Source organism: Hippoglossus stenolepis, chromosome 6 (genome assembly GCF_022539355.2).
Source record: "Hippoglossus stenolepis isolate QCI-W04-F060 chromosome 6, HSTE1.2, whole genome shotgun sequence".
Classification (NCBI taxonomy): domain Eukaryota; kingdom Metazoa; phylum Chordata; class Actinopteri; order Pleuronectiformes; family Pleuronectidae; genus Hippoglossus; species Hippoglossus stenolepis.
In genome coordinates, this window is record NC_061488.1 from 27766566 (window position 1) to 27780383 (window position 13818).

Below are 13818 nucleotides of genomic sequence, written 5' to 3' on the forward strand. Positions count from 1 at the left end.
TGTAATCAATTAACTAAACTCCAAGCATGTCTCAAGGACATAAAAACCTGGATGACCCGCAATTTTCTCTTATTAAACTCAGATAAAACAGAGGTTCTAATACTTGGCCCTAAACACCTTAGAGATACATTATCTAATGATATAGCTGCGCTAGACGACATTGCCCTTGCTTCCAATGAAACAGTCAGGAACTTGGGAGTGATCTTCAATCCTGATTTGTCCTTTAATTTTCACTTAAAACAAATTTCTAGGACGGCCTTCTTCCACTTGCGTAATATCTCAAAAATCAGACATGTCCTTTCTCAAAAAGATGCAGAAAAACTAGTCCACGCCTTTGTTACATCCAGACTTGATTATTGTAATTCCTTATTATCAGGCTCCTGCAGTAAGTCGTTAAAGACTCTGCAGCACGTGTCCTGACAAGAACCAAGAAAAGAGACCACATTTCTCCAGTATTAGCTTCACTACACTGGCTTCCGGTTAAATCTAGGATAGAATTAAAAATTCTCCTCCTCACCTTCAAGGCACTTAATAATATGGCACCATTATACCTCAAAGAGCTGATAGTACCTTATCAACCCACTAGAGCACTGCGCTCCCAGAATTCAGGCTTACTTGTCGTCCCTAAAGTCTCTGCAATAGTAGGTAGACTTGATGTTGGCTAATTATTAATAATCATAAAATATGATTATTAAAATAATAAAATTATTTATTAAAAATAATAAAATTATTAATTAAAAACGATAAAGTTATCAATTAAGAATAATGAAATTCTTAATGAAAAACAATAAAATGATCAATTAAGAATAATAAAATCTGTAATTATAATTTATAAAAGACGGGGCACCACCCTGGTATCAGGGACCAACAATCAATCTGTAAAGATCAGTCTCATAATCTGAAAAAGTTCAATTAGAAATCTCAATATTTACTATTGATGATTATATAATGAACAGTGAAGGTTTTAAGTTCGAGCACTGACTATCATAATCCAGCTGTAGTGGCCGTTCCATTTGGTTCCACATTACAATGGCCACTTGTATTATGTCTGCTGAGCGTTTATGCGTTTGACTCGTGTCCAACATATAGACCGCGTTGGCTGGGCAACCCAATGTCACACAACTCCAGGAGGCAGGTTAAACTTGAAAAAAGGGTTTTATTCTCCGTTCCAGCACATCACAGACACACCTTTTAACGATCCTTTATCGAAATTGGCATGCCGTCTTTCCAAACCTGTCACGATGTCCCTTTATCACGTTTCCACAGTATCACGTTTCCTTAGTATCACGATATCACGGTCAAAACTTGTTTCGGTCCACTCAACAGACTCCACTCACCACGATCTTCATGCGCCTCCATAACCATCACGCGCATGAACAATGAACCGCCTCGCGGCCTCATCAACTGTCGTAAACAAAAAAAGCCGCAAAAAAGCGCAGAAAAACAGAATATAATTGAATATGGCAGACGTACTATACAAAATATATTTTAACTGTATAAAACTAAAACTACAAACCTGGATAATAAAGAAAATATCAAACCAACATAAATATTTAAACTACACACATGCAGGCTGCATAGTGGCTCTTACACCAGCTGTATTCACATACATATGCACAAATAATCACAAAAATACCGGTACTTTAAATACAATAGAATTTATTTAAGATAATAATATCAATGTTAATTAATGACTACTATCCTAACAAGAACCACTATATCAAAGATAAAACCACAAACACCTATCACGATTTATAACACACATGCAATACCTGTGTGTAGGTCTGTGTGTGTGTGTGTGTGTGTGTGGGTGAGAGAGAGGAGGGGGAGTCAAGATGGCGTACGAAGTCACGGGGGATGACGTCGTATTACTGAATTCAAGATGGCGGTCTAACCGCGTGGTGTCGTGTTACTGAATTCAAGATGGCGGTCTAACCACGTGATTTGACGTAGGATCGAATTCAAGATGGCGGTATAAACTCGTGGTTTGACCAACAGGAAATGGAGAACAAAGGGATGCTTTGATCTATCTCGTGGTTCAAAGCGCCAAATGGCGTCGAGATGCGACTGCACTATTTAAGTCCCAGAACGTGTATAACACGTGAATTATGTGGATGCAGGTCGGAACGTGTGTGCAGGCGGGTTTAGGAGAAAAGAGAGAGAGAGAGAAAAGGAAGCATGCAAGGAATGATCAGAGGAGATCTCAAACACCGCCAGAGACAACTTTGCGGGGACTTTACCACTCGGTACCCAAGCGGACGAACTAAGATCCGTCCAGCTGTGTACCGATCTTTTAATGGGTTAAAATCTCTGCAAAATTGGTCTAACGGTAACAGTGCCGTGATGTGGCCGGAAACGCAGATTTGTCACGACACGCTGGCACGGGAAACAGTATATGTACACTCAAATAATAACACGCTAACTAGTCTCTGCCCAGACATAAGCCTCTTACTTGTTGCTGGTCCACGGTTCGTTGATGCGCGAGCGGCGCGTTCCGGGACGACAAGTGAATTGTGTGCTTGGCCTCAGCAATCAGCTGATTCACGCAGTGGCAGCGGGAAACGAGCTGCGGGCCGGAAAGTGGAGAGAATTGGTCTCGTTCTCCTTGGCGAATGTTTCTTGCCCTTCTGCAGGGATGAACAGCTGAGGAGCAGCTGTGGTTTCGGATCTGGAAAAAGTCTGGGGAACTCGGCCTGCGAGTGAAAGACTGTTGCCGCGGTCTCTTAATAAAACTCAGGTAACAGGAAGTTCACAAAAAGGGGAGCGTAAACTTAAGGTACAAATCAAAATACAAACATTTGGATGGTTGCTCCCTTTGAGCGGCTGGATCGTCTGGAGTAACCGGGAGAGGTTGTGGTAAAATCTTCAGCGCCGGGGAATAAGCAATGAATTGTAGGGACGTTGCCCTATTTATTACCTGAGAGGTGTCCGGCCTCCCTCCAGGGGGAGCCGTGGGGTCTGTTGGCTCTCAGCCAATGGAAGGCCCGAGTTTGAACTCGGGCGGCAGTCAAAAAACATGGGGGCCCCAAAGGCATTCTGGGGGTTTTGCCTCATGGCAAATACAAAACTCTAGGCAGGCTTCTCAAACCCCATATAGGCCTCATCATTATCCTTTGTCTGGGCCCGATCCCCAACAAAGTAGAGTAGGAGCCAGAGCTTTCAGCTATCAAGCTCCTCTCCTGTGGAATCATCTCCCACTTTCAGTTCGGGAGGCAGACACCATCTGTACGTTTAAGAGTAGGATTAAAACCTTCCTTTACGATAAAGCTTATAGTTAGAGCCGGTCCAGGCTTGTCTTAGACCTGCTCTTAGTTATGCTGCTATAGGTCTAGAATGTCGGGGGACACATGACACATGGAGCTTCTCTTCCCAGCTTCTCCTTCCTCTTCTCCCTCCTTATCACATCAAAGAAATGAATATCTCATCAATACATGTTACTGACTTGACTTCTTCCCCGGAGTCCCTTTGCCTTATCGTCCGCAGATCCAGGGCTTATCGTGGATTATGATCTGTGGATCGCGTATCAGAGATCGTGATCGTAATGGTGGATCCAGTATGGCGGATTCTGTATCGTATACAGAACCTTCCACACTATGCCTCTGCCCTCTGACCTTGATAACTTAATGTTGATCTCAACATCTTCTCTCTTAACTGCCTCCATTTGTTAGGATTTTAATAATATAATTAAACACTATAGCCCCGAAAAGGATCGATTTTACGCGCACCATGTTTGTACCTTAACAGAAAGAATTAATGTGTGTGTGTCTGTGAAGATGGCAATGAAACTGAACTCTAAACAAATGCAGTATGTTAGACAGGGGTGGGGGCAGGGGCAGTTTGGGCTGAATATGTGGGAGAATGTGTGGCCTTCACATAGTGACTTTTAGTAGCCGTTGCTGGCTGGTTTTAATCTTGAAGTTGGTTAGTGTGTGTGTGTGTGCGTCACATCGCAGTCTCGCACCTGTCTGATAATGCCTGTTCAATCAATCAATCAAATTTTATTTGTATAGCCCATATTCACAAATCACAATTTGTCTCATAGGGCTGTTGTGGAGACTGTACATCTGTGGCATACAATACACTGTACTTTAACTTGTTCTCATACCTAACTTATTATATTACAGCCTAAACTCCATTAGCTTTATTCAAACATCACACATACATGAATGCACTGTTTTCATAAGAAACTGTGACCTACCCTTAGAAAGAATTCAAGCAGCTGCAACTAGGTTCTGAAGGACAGATAGGAAAGGCGTTGTTTTGTCTAGAAAATGTGCATGCTTACGCACACGGAACATATAGCCGATAACGCAGGAACAAGGTTTCTCACTCCAATGAACAACAACACCATATCTGCAAAAATACTGAAGACCCACAAGGCTTCAGCTGAAGGCCTGTCTGTAAAACATGAAACCAAACACTGTCAGAATGTGAAGATTTTCCCAGCTACTGTCAGAATGTGGCGAACCTGGGAGCGGCTCCTCATCATTCGCAGACTCCAGGGCCAAGAGGATGGGACCACGCCTGCGCACCAGCAAGGGAGAGCCCAGGTCTGAACCATGGTGACTCCCCCTCGTTATTGACCAATGAAGTTATACCTACTATTATAAGTACTGTACCCGTCGTCCGTTCAGGGCGACTCTTGACTACCCCGTGCTACTAGAAAGCCGAGGCTGTGTATTGAGTGCCCATAGCTATGTGCACATAGCTATGCTGTACCTTTTCATTGCTTCTAAATAAATACTTTTTGAACCAAACCAAGACCGACTCTTTGTAGTCCAAAAATTATGCAGAGTAGGACAAAACCAAAAAAGGTGCGCCAGTGAACCCTCAGCAGAGCCACATTTATCACATTGAGAAGAGACTGATGGGAAAATGCAGTTTAGCTTTGTTTTTGAGTAGTGCAGTCTATGCACCACTTTGTACTGGATTAATCTGTAGCGTGAATTTATAGAACAATAATTAATCCGCTGATATATCCAAGTTCAAGTCCCTAGCCCAAGCCTCCCTAATAAGGTCAGAAGAAACCTGACCAGCCAGACATTCTACAAATTTAGATATTGGGTGCTTGGAGTCAGGTGGGAGCAAGAGATTTTCAAGGAGAGGGTGAGTGGTGGTGGGGGACTTAAAGTCTTGACAATCTTCCTGAACGCAATGCCTCGATTGAAGGTGTTATTTTTGGAGAGCTTCAATAAACCGAAAAAACATTGTATAAGTCTTGACCATCTTTCGGGGATATGCTACAATCCTTTTTGTTTTTTAGTGTTAAATTAATAAAAGTCCCCTGTGTTTCTATATCTGTACTACTGGTGATATTGTCTCGCCCAATCACTATCCCCCACATCCATTAACTATCATTTATTTATTTACAGTTACATATGTTTTATAATTTACAACTTTAGTACATTGTTCTTTAACACACTAATCACCTTCACATATTTACACAGTTATAAACTTGTTTATTATTTAGCAGTATTTACATGCACTTATATACACTTTTTCTGGCCAGTGCCGTCGTCCTCAGTGACGTGCTATTATACCTGTTTGTCACCATCCACAAAGGCCCCTTAGCAACGCAAGCAGTTAACTTTTATCAGCCCTCTGCCCGTTTGACCCTCACTGGCCCAGCACTCAGCTGAAACACTAAAGCGATGAAAAGTGGTAACCACAGATGCTGTGGTAACTCTTACTAGCTCTCTCTACCTGGCAGACCCCTTCGTCACTGGAATGTCCCAGCACTCAGCTGAAACACTACAGCAGGGGTCAGCAACCTAAGGCGCCATAATCATTGGCACACAGGCGATTTCTTATTAAAGAAATGTTCAAAGGTTTTGCCGTCACGCAGCCTGTATTATTTAGCTTGACTGATGTTAACAACTCCCAGCCACTAGGTGCCAGTAATGCGCCATAGGCTGGATGCCAATCGCCATTAAATAAGAAGAAGCCTCCCAGCCGGCGCTGCTCGCATTTTCCCACATGAATCTCTGTGAAGTGCAGCCGTTCAGGTGTATTGGTGATGGCAGGCCCGCTAGCTAAAAAACCGAAGACACGGGCATTTCAGCCCTCATGGGCAGAAGACTATGGCTTTGTTTTTCATAAGGACCGTGCTGTATGCACGTTATGTTTTGAAAATGTTGTGTGCCGAACGTCCAGTGTTAAGCGCCACTTTGAAACAAGGCACGAAAGAAGTTTCAAAGATCAGGCAGACAAGGGAGAATCAATCAAACGTGCAGTGTCCAGGTATGAGAAGCAAGCCAACTCTCTCAAAGTCTTTGCCACTGCCAAAAACCATGCGACTGAAGAAAGCTTTTCGCAATTCTGAATATGAGTGTGGTTGGTGGGGTTAATGACAAACTTATTATTCCAATCATAATGAGATAAACATGTTTCTTTAAAGTGTTGTTCTATATATAGCCAATATGGATGGAATAAAATTGCATGTCTGTTGGAAATATTAATGTGGTTCAATAATAAAACTTAATATAAAAAATACCCCTTCGTTTTGCGCATTCACCCGTAGGGGTAGGCTGTCCCAATACCTGTTGGGACGAAGGGGTAGGGCCAAGGCGTAGGGCTGTATACCACTCCAAACAGAGATTTTTCAGACCCTCACTTCCAACGGAGGCATACCCAGAATGCCTTGCGAATCACTGGCAAGATGGCTGCAAAAGCGATGCGAGACACCCACAAATGTAAGTAATTTCTCCATTAATAAGAATTTTAAAATTACGATAATAATTAGAATATCTTAGTTTAATATCGTTTCAATGTATTATGGTCCTTTTTCACAACAACCTTTAAAAAATCGCTAGCATGATCGTTATTGCATGATAATCACATTTTATTTCAATGTCGCATATACACGGTGCACTTGATTGAACCCCTGTATAGCCGCGATGTTACTGAACTTACCTTCTCCTCTAATAACAAAGCAGCCTGACAGGGTTTTATACAGACCACTGCTAGCAGTCTGAAGCTGTGTGCTTTTGATTTATACATGAAATAATGCAGAGCAACTTAGCTTTTCAGTTACCATTGGATGAATGGCAAATGTCATTGTGCTGTACCATTATTTACACAGTACGGATGGAAAGGAGGAAACATGTCCGGGGCATTTACCTGGTAATTTCATTCATCTGCATTAGCAAAGATGGTATTTGGATATTATAGGTTTGTCAGTTTAGTCACTGCAAGAAATAGCAGTGGTTTATTTAAGATCTCAACAAAGTTATTACAATGACATCCCTATGCTCCATCATTCGTAGGACTCCACAGGAAACCAGAAGGCTGATTAGATTCAGAGCAGAAAATGAGCAGTGTTTTTTTAAATCGAAAAGTGCTGCAAAAGCTCTTTGGGAGTGAGTAATGTGTTTAATGCTTGCTTTACTGTATACAAGAGTCAGTTTTTTAAATTCTGTTAACATTCCTCTTTACATTTGTTATGATACAGGTCCTTGATTAAAGAGCTAAACCTGGAGGGCCAAATAACTCTCCAAAAGGTTTCCAAAAAATGGGAAAACCTAAAAAAAAAAAATAAGGTAAACTGAGAGTAATGTGGAACTAACCTAAGGAGATACATAACCGTGTAATGTAATCTTAAAACCCTTTGTAATTACAACTCAAGGCATACTGTAAAACAGGCTATAAAGCTTAATTTCTAATTCTTTACATTGTTGTGTTATAACTCTGTGTTTCTTTGTGTTTATAGCAGGAGCTGAAAACTCCAAAAACAGGGTCAGGAACTGATGCTGGTGAGAAAACGGCTGCCTCATGGCAATTCTTTGAGGACATGCACAAGGTGTTGGGTGCCCGGCCCTCAATGGACCCACCTGTTGTGGTTGCATCTTTTGGGCCTGATGAAGAACCCATAACACTTGTTAGCCTCCCCCACCATGGTTACCCCAAGTCCCCGAACAGATTCTCCAAAAAGAAGAAGAGGAAGACCAAAACTATTGTGGATTTCATTGTGCATGAAAGCACCAAGGAGCAGAAGCGGCACGAAGAAAGTGAAGGCAAGACGGAGCGTTTCCTGGGGTTATTTGAAAAAGTTGTGAAGTTGTCTGCAAAATGTTTCTGGGATAGTTCACATCATTATCTACTCACCACTATGCCGGTGGAGGGGTGGGTGAACTGTTTCAGTCCACAAAACATTTGAAGATTCAGAGGTAATCAGCTGTATTGGATTTGGCTGCTACCTCTGAAACTCAAAATGTTTTGTGGACTCAAACACTTCAGCCACCCCTCCATCGGCATAGTTGTGAGTGGTAAGTTCGTTGTTTGCACTACTCATTACCATAAGGATTATAGGTTTTATTTTTATGTTGCTCGGTATGGAAATAAAATATTTTTTTACTTTTATATCCATAATGTGAAATTGCAAAGGGAAATGCAACTGTGTGATGCCAGTGCAAGGATTTATAATAAAGTGTTTTTTATTTATGAAAAGAGTGCTTGAGCATGAAGATCATACAGCAAAATTCCTGAAAAAGATATTAGAATGAAAAGATTTATTAGAACAAATATATTAGAAAAATATTCATTTTACATCCCCGAGAAGCTATAAAAAAACATCTCTAGTCAGAAAAAAACAATAACAGACTATATACACTTTTCCATTTCTGGATCACTGAAATCCTTTTGGGGCTTGCAGGCCTGAGACCAGGGCAGCCAGTCTGTCCCTTGTAGCATTCCCAGACCTCTCATCATATGCTCTGGGATCACAGGGAGGTTGGGGGTCAAGAATGTCATCTGGCATATCTGCATTGTCCATACACACATTGTGTAGAAAGGCAAAGGACGCAATGACAAGTGGTGCAAATGAGGGTTTAACCTCCAAGGCTCTGAAAAGCGTAGACCTCCATCTTGTTTTTATCACTCCAAAAGCCCTTTCAATTATGCTGCGCCGCCTTGAATGATGATAATCGAAGCGCCCCTGTATTTGTCCATTAACTGGTTCTTTGTACGTTGTGATGAGACAAATTGGTGTGTCCAAACAGGGATAACCACGATCACCCAGAAGGATGTAACCTGTGGGAGGGTACCTTCTTGCCCTGTAAACGCTGCTGTTCTTCATGATGCGAGTGTCGTGGGCTGACCCCAGGTAACGAACAAAGATGTCAAGGAATCTTCCACTGGAGTCACATATTGCCTGCATGTTTATGGAATAAAATCCTTTGTATTTTAAATACAAGTCTATTCGGTGTTGTTCAGGGGGTTTGATTCTGATATGGCTGCCATCCATTGCACCCACAACCTTATTGAATGCAGGGCTCCCTGATAGCCGGACAAATCCTTGCCCAACTGCATCCAGCTCTCCTGTCTCTGGGAAGCACACGGCTTGCTTCAGGTTGATCCATATATTTTGGCCACTTTGTGGACAACACGGTGTACGGTACTTTGGCACATTGAAGACACTGGATACAACCAGATAGGACAGTCCATGAGCCAGCCAGAAAACATATATCAGGACATCCAGCTGACTACCCCAGCCATGGTCCTGTTCCCTTTGTAGGAGCCCCTAGAGACCGTGAATGGCTCTTCTGCTAAGGCGAAAGTCCTGCTTCAGCTCAGCCTCTACATTAAACCACAAACGCAGGATGGGCATGTTGTGGTTCAGTTTGCAGTACGAAGTAGGATGACCAGTCTGGAAAGGAACTATGTTCACATTATTACTCTGAATTGGAAGGATTTTTCTGGGTAAAACTGCAGGGAATTCCCCCATCCCCCGATCCAAACGCATATAGCACAAACACGTTAATAGTACCACAAGACCGTGCGTGTTTACAGTATTCCATCCTATCAGGCCTGCACACAGATCATCACACAATCGACACACAATACAATAAAGTAAACAGATCTCACTAATAGATTCATCCAACATTAACAGAATCACTAACGCTTTACTGCTAATTTAGCATGTTGTGTAGCTGGGGTAAATACAACAAAACGTGTTTGGAGTCTATCCTACTCACCATAAACTGATCCACTAGCAGTCCCATGCGTCGAAGAAGTCTTCTTTTTCGAACATTTCTTCGATGTGCTGTAGACAATCGCAAAAGAATGCCTACAGCCCATGCAACAGAGATCACCAGAGCTGAAAACAGCATGTTGGAAATGTCCGGCAAAACGTTGCATCGACGATTACTGATGACGTGTCGTGTTTTCGCAACGACTACTTCTTGAAAAGCTGACCCAATTCTTAGGGGAAGATTTCAACCACTACCCCTTGTGACTCCGTTTCAAGGGGTTAGATAACCCTCCAAAAAAGGGGTAGGGCCAAGGGGTGAAATGGGATTGGGCCTAAGTCTTGAGCTCTTATCCAACACTTATATTCTATTGCTACTGGAGTCTTAAATTGTTGGTCGAAAGAATTCACTGGAGATGGTCAGGGTTCAATGCAGTAGTTTATTCTTTCACAAGCAATAAACCCGAGCTGTTATCCAACTCGGACACCTATTAAAAATCTCAGTCGTTGGAGGCTTTTGAACTTTGGAAACTAAGGTTTCGTACTAGAACTGGGACCCAATAGCACAACTCGCAGACAGAGTTCAGTTTTCAAAAAGAAGTGGTCTTTATTACCAGGAAGGGTTCGGTACACAGGGAGTCAAAATCAACCGGCAAAGGTATCCGAAACGTGAGGCAAAAACGAGGTCAAACAATCCAGGCAAACGTGGTCGAGAAAACATGAGACGAGACAAGACTTGGTGAGATGGCTGGAACGCTGCGTACAATACGAGACAAATAATTAATTAATAACAGAATTTTTTACAACACCAGCGGTTAAATGACAACATGTGGCTAAACATGTCATCACTTGCTTAGGTAGAGGTCCAGAGAATACTACGGAGTCTGACATTGTTTTTGCAAAAGCACACACAGAAACTCATTCATTCTCTCCACACCATGGTATTCATCATATCATGCACGCTGACTCCACATTAACTTGAGTGACCTCCGACATACAAAGCCGAGAGTCGTTGCAGCCGATGTGAATAACCATCTTACTATATTTACCTTTAGCCAGCAGCTTCAGTTTGGACTCGATGTTGCCCGCTCTGGCCCCTGGCATGCAATTGACTATGGTCACTGGTGTCGCTAACCTCACGTTTCTCAAGACCGAGTCGCCAATGACCAGAGTTTTCTTCTCAACCGGTGTGTCGTTGAGTGGAGAAAATCTGTTCAAAAAGTGAACTGGTGTGTCTTTAGTCGTGGGCTTTGATGTAGCACTATGCCCCCTCTGAACAGTCACCCAGCCGCCCTGGGCTCCTGGCTGCTCAGGAGAAGCTAGGTAGCTCCGCAGCTGTTAGGGGGATGGCTAACTACAGCTAACAAAGGTTCTAAGCTGCGGAGCCGAGCTTCTAAGTCGCTGAGCCTCGCCTCCATCGCTGCCAATACATTACATTTATCACATATACTACTACTGTTAAAGGAGGCAGAAGAGTAACTGTACATGTGACACTCTGAGCAGGGGAAAGCAGTGGGGCAAGAGGGAGGGGGTGAAGCCATCGCTAATAGATTAGCCTGTTACAAGGGTGAGCTCAAACAGAAAGGTCTGGTGAAACTCAGATGGAAAAACACAGAGTAGCTAGAGCACCAGAGAGTAGGGAGTGATATTTGTGGAATTTTAACTATAGATTGGCGATTAGCCATAGTAATACAGAGAAATATCGGTGTTAGCAGAGGAGCTAATTCAGAGAGGGTGACCACCACCAGCGGCAGGAAATGATGCAACGTCCTGTTTGAGTTTCAAACCACCTACCACCCTAAGACCAGACCTGATACTCTGGTCCAATACCTTGCACATCGTCTACTTCGTAGACTTGAGAGTACCCTGGGAGGATAATGTTGATGAAGCGAATGAGAGAAAAAGGCTGCAATATACAGACATGACATTTGATGCAGAGCAACGTGGCTGGAAAGTAATAGTTTGCCCTATGGAGGTAGGCTGCAGGGGTTTCCTTGCAGCATCCACCATCAGGTTGCTCAAAGATCTGGGGATCCATGGAAAAGCCCTGCGCTATACCATAAAAGAAACATTAGGGTGTCTTGTGAGAGTGTCTTGATATTAAAAGGCTGAAACACCTAATGACACTGAGGTACCGAACTGAAGACATGTCCCTAACATCCACCAATTAAATAAATGACAAGACATAAATGAGTAACAAAAGTAAATAAAATTGAAGAGAAGATTAAATAAATAAAAAAACAGATTAATAATAATAATAACAATATAGAAATAAAAAGGTAAAATAGAAATAATGATAATTAGTTATGCTTTATGCCTTATTCAGTTTTTTTCAACATGTTTGATTTTGGATTGTGTGATTTTTTTTTTACCCTGTGGATTCCCTGCATCGCTGACTGCCTTCCCGTGTATGACCTCTGCCTGCATTAAAACTGAGACTGTTAGTTTGTAGTTTGAGTTTACCCAGTCATGACATTAATGCCTACCACCAGTTGATGTGAGCAGATGTTAGTGACCACCGCCATTACAACACTTTCAATCACTTCTTCTTTAGCCATCTGTCTTCAAAGTAATAGCGTATGTAATGTGTATTTAAATGTCTTTAAATACACATTAACATGAATCCCACCATTTGTAGCAAATGGAGGCAGAATACGTTATCTTTCAGTCAGCAATGCACACATTCAGCGACACACAGGAGCTCTCTCAAGCTGGGCACCGGTTCACTCACAGCAGGAGACTAGCCTAGACCTGTCCCTCCAAGCCTCCTGTACACAAAGAGGAGGACCCGCCCCTATCGCTGCTGTGCCAATCATGAGGCCGCATGTTACGCGCTGGCTCTGTCAGGTTCCCCGTGATTGGCCGAGAGCCTATTCAGTCCCCAGCTGACTAAGATCCCAGACACAAGGATGCACGCTGCAATATTATTGAAAAGAAGATACCTTTGTAAAAAATAAATAAAAGAACATGTTTAAAATAAAAACATGAATATATGAACCTGTGTATTATTTGAATAGCTTAGTATTGAATGCACAATAACAGGGTAGCTATGTTTATACATGGCACTAGACCCAGTTTAATATAAAACACAATTTTATACAATATTTATAGTAGGGGGTCCCTGCTCCATCTCTCCATCAGTTTGGTGGTCCTTGGCCTGAACAACGTTGAAGACCCCTGCTTCATACCAAGCAGAAATTACAGAGCTTCTATTTTAAAGTTGTGAACTTGGGCCTGGAGATTGTGTCGATTGCTTACCAGACCTCTGAAGTAGCCAATATGAGAAAATAATAAAATCTTTATTGCAGATAAACCAAGTAGGATGAACAAAAACTTCACTCTGCATTACTGACTGTATATAAAACACTCTGCACACAACATCCAGCAACAAAAAAATGACAGTATACTGTAATGTGGTGACAAACGGTGGCAAAACTCAAAGTACGAATTAACAGTTTGAGTTCTAATGCAGGCAGTGGTAATACACGGGAAGGCAGTCAGCGATGCAAAGGTTACAGGGAATCCACAGGCCCCCCAAAAAAGTCACACAATCTAAAATGAAGCAAAAAGTAAAAAAAACTGAATAAGGCATAACGCATAACTAATTATCATTATTTTATCTTTTTATTTCGATATCATTGTTATTTTTAATCAGTTTTATATATTTATTTTATCTTCTCATTAATTGTATTGACTTTTGTTACTTATTTATGTCTCGTCACTTATTCAATTTAAGATATCTGATATACCTCGTATGTTAGACGGTGTTTAATGCTATAATCTCTACGCCAATAGGTTTGTAAATGTTTCTTTTTTCAATAAAAAAAACCCTGCCTCAGTACCTGTGTTGCGTT

The 13818-nt window shown here is 42.0% G+C and overlaps 1 pseudogene; it reads right to left on the reverse strand.

Moving 5' to 3' along the window:
- Positions 1-10636: 10636 nt before the first annotated feature.
- LOC124851934 lies at positions 10637-11505 on the reverse strand (annotated as a pseudogene).
- Between the last annotated feature and the right edge of the window lie 2313 nt (positions 11506-13818).